The sequence below is a fragment of the Anopheles gambiae genome, chromosome X (assembly GCF_943734735.2).
Source record: "Anopheles gambiae chromosome X, idAnoGambNW_F1_1, whole genome shotgun sequence".
NCBI lineage: Eukaryota > Metazoa > Arthropoda > Insecta > Diptera > Culicidae > Anopheles > Anopheles gambiae.
The window spans coordinates 12,954,415-12,958,010 of record NC_064600.1 but is presented as its reverse complement, the minus strand read 5'-3'; the positions used below and the strand labels follow the sequence as shown (position 1 = coordinate 12,958,010).

General features: G+C 43.1%; 1 protein-coding gene across 10 annotated transcripts in view; it reads left to right on the top strand.

The window, feature by feature from the left end:
• The window catches only part of LOC1272307 (carbonic anhydrase-related protein 10), a 68,105-nt gene extending 65,093 nt beyond the window's left edge, over positions 1–3,012 (top strand). For all 10 annotated transcript variants that reach the window (XM_061645911.1, XM_061645769.1, XM_061645708.1 and 7 more), the window contains exon 9: positions 1–3,012. This exon is cut by the window's left edge and continues 1,533 nt beyond it. The gene's annotated coding sequence lies outside the window, so the exon portion shown is untranslated.
• The last annotated feature ends 584 nt before the right edge of the window (positions 3,013–3,596 follow it).

The following is a 3,596-nucleotide window of genomic DNA, read 5'->3' as shown; positions in this document are numbered from 1 at the left end:
TGTGTGTTGTAAGCCGAAAGGTAACAGGGACTTTTTTTCGTTTTGTTTTTGAAGCCACCGAGAAAAGGGTTGGCAAACGGGCTGCTTGAAATCAGTAAAAACCGAAGACGTAGCAGACAAAGGGCGCGACAGGAGTGGTGTCAAGCCGGAGGCCTCTTTGCAGTGGACAATAATGACGGAGACGATAAAAGATGGCAATTGACACATAACATACCCACACACGCACACACAAACACACAAATGAAACGTAAACACTGCGTGTCGTGGTGGTGGTGGTGGTGGTGGTGTCACACAGCTGACGGTCTTCAGGATCTTGTTAGCAGTTGTCAATCGCATTTCTAGTACGATAAGAAGTGGCTTTTGCGGTGCGGATTGCATACCTGTGGGCGGTTTGCTGCACAAGTGCACGATGGGGTGTCACGGGAAGGATTCACACCGACACTTACACTAAACATTAACGAGCTGATAACTATATAGAACCATACATTTTGGGGAAGCGATGGTAAGCGGTAAATAGCACCAAACACACCCGTACAGTAGTAACAGTGTACTCAAGTATAAACGCTTAAAAGAGACTATTGCAATCAATATAGACAAAATCGCGTTTATTTTTATTTTTTCCTACCGATCCCTATATAATCGATCGATCCTCACGCATCTCACCATTTCTCTCAGTTAACAACGTGTTGGGTGGTGGTTGTTTATGGTCGTTGAAGGACTGTCAGTCACTGTAGCGACGCTTATGCTGGGATCGCAAATGTACTACACCGCAGACGAAAGGCATAGGACGTCTTCCATGGTCCTTTTAAGTGTAAATAAAACAATACGCAAAAATAGAGATAAAGGGTGAAGAGAACAGGTATAAGAAGCGAGCGCGGGGGGGGGGGGGAACAGTAGCCAGCATCAGAAATAGTATTCAAAAACCAAAACTGCACCTACTACTAACCAAGTGAAAACTTAGCGAAAACAGTATTTGCAAAGCACACATTCACATATATACACACACCCACACATACCATGACAACGTTAGTAAGATAGAGAGAACGAAAGAGAGAGATAGAAAAAGATAGAGAGAGAGAGAGAGAGAGAGAGAGAGAGAGAGAAAATTGGTGTTATAAACAATATTAGAAAGATGAACGGAGCAGCTTACATATGCACCTGTACATATATCCTCCTCTTCCTCCCCTTCCCAGTGCGTAGCGGGGAGCAATAACTTTCGAAAACTGTGTGAAAATGTATGTGTGAATGCGTGTGTCTATGTGCGTGTGTGTAATAAGCAACAGGCTCGATAGCAACCAGTGGAATGAGCTAAACAGGCGATTAATATTTATACCATCAAGCAGTATTACTTAAAGTCTAGCCATGAGAGAGCTAAAGCGAAGGATAGAGAGACAAAGAACGAGCGAGCGAGAAAGAGATAGCAGTTGATAAGCGAACCCTGCTGCGCTGGCCACTATTTAGTGTTGAAACGGCACCGCAGCTGAGTGTTTGTGTATCGTGTTATTTATTTTGTTAAAATTGTTTTGCTTTCTTTCGGTTTGATGGTGCAGCAATGCTAATAGAACACAGGGGGGGGGGGGGGGGGATGCGCGCCGAAACTAGTCGGAGCTGAAAGGGTAAAACATTATACGCCGCAAATGCTATCTTGTAAAGTAGACAAATTACTGTTGAACCGTATCTAGCGCCTGCAGAAGCATCAAATCAAAGAAACGTTTTTATGTGAGAAAAGTCGTTTTGCTCGGTAAGTAAGTGTTTAGTTTTTAATTGCAATGCATACTTTGAACGAACACATAAGTAAAAAAAAATAGTTTGTAACAATGTAAGCAAACAGCAGGCTCCAAAAAAAAGGAAACTAAAGCAAACAAATCTATCCTTTTAACGATTCCATTGCCTACCTTTGGTCAATTTCATGGATGTTTCACGAACAATGGTGAACAAATCCGAAGCAATTGATGTTCGTTTACCCAGCGCCCCTGCTCCACCACATTTACGTCCGCTATGCGATGCCAAACCAGCGTGTGTGTAGAAGCAAGGGTTCTAGCAAAAGTCTAAGAAAAACCGAAAAAGTAGGGTTCGCCCGCGGTGTAAGTGCGTTAATTTTTGTACGAAAATGTTTGTCACATTATGAGTGCTTCCAGCGGGTAAAACCGAAACATCACTGGCAGAAACGTCACAAATGCCACGCCGGTGGTGTCTACTTCCCACAAGCGCGAATAGAATTGATTGTAGTATTCTTTCAAAACAAAACGTAACAAGCAGCAGGTGAACACAAACAGCTACCAAACGCAATTGATTTCCTCAGCTGGTCGCGTCACTCAGACGGGCGGCAATATCTAGCGCGTGTCCGTGTGCAACGCACCATGCTGCAACACAGCTTTCTAGTGAAGTGTTTTGTGCCGACTGTTGCTTAGCCCTGTCGGAGAGCTAAAGAAGCAGCGGCACAGCGAAACTGCTGTGACAGGCAGACAAGACAGGAGGGCCCACAAAGAAAGGGAACAGAGAAAGATAGCGAGAGCAGGAGAGCACCTTAGTAACCCATATAAAAATATGGTAACCGAATGAAAAAAAAAAAACAAAAATATTACTAAACACTTACTCTGGTATTATCCAAATAAAAACAAACAAAAAACAATGTACTAACAAACAAAAACAAACATCAACGCAACTAACAACCAATGAGGGTACGCCATTTGCAAACGAAAAACTACCTATCTCCTCTACTCTCCTTAATATAATATAAACCGGGCCTTTTTTCGAGTAAAAAAAAGCAGGCTGCAACAGAAGAAGAGCGCTAAAATCAGGAAGCCCTTAACGGGAAGCGAGCACTCCCAACCGGAAAGGTAGCCCCTAGTAACGATGGCGTAAATAGTTGGCGGGTGGGAATAGCCGAATGGGCACTAGCTAAAACGACGAATTAGATTGAACTGCAACCAAACTGGTCAATAAACGTGTAATGAGCTGATGGAAGAGGAGCAGCAGCAGCTGAAAAATACAAGCCGTGTGGAAAAACTACTTCCAGCGTATATTGTTCTTACTGTTATTATGGATTTTTTGTATGTATTTTTGTTTCTCCTACGTTTTACCCTTTTATTTCGGGAACAGAAAAAAATCAATCAACAAAACAATCTTCTGTTTACGCTTATCGGAAGGGAGCGGAAAAATGCAGACATTCCACAAATCCAAGCTAAACTTGTACCCTTTCTTTGAGAGCGTTCAAAAGGAAAGAAACCAACACTAACATTCAAATTCCCCTTTTTTGTCGCATGCATAAAAGACCTCGATGCTGCTTTAGGGGAGGAACGTACTCTTTGTAGTACACTGTGCGTCCAGTTATATGGACGAAGTGTACTGCTGAAAAAAAAACACACACACACACACACACACACACACACAAAGTTTACCAAACTACTCGACTTGGGAATTTGCGATGCGAATGATCTTGATTGGCGAAGGAAGTTTGCCGTGCCATGTGGTGTGAAGTGATGTGTAAATGCGTGCGTTGGCGACGATCTGTCTGAGTCTGGAAAGCTGCAACTACAGTATAGCGACCAGGACGCAGAGGATGCAGCGACGGTATGAAAGAAACCACAACATTT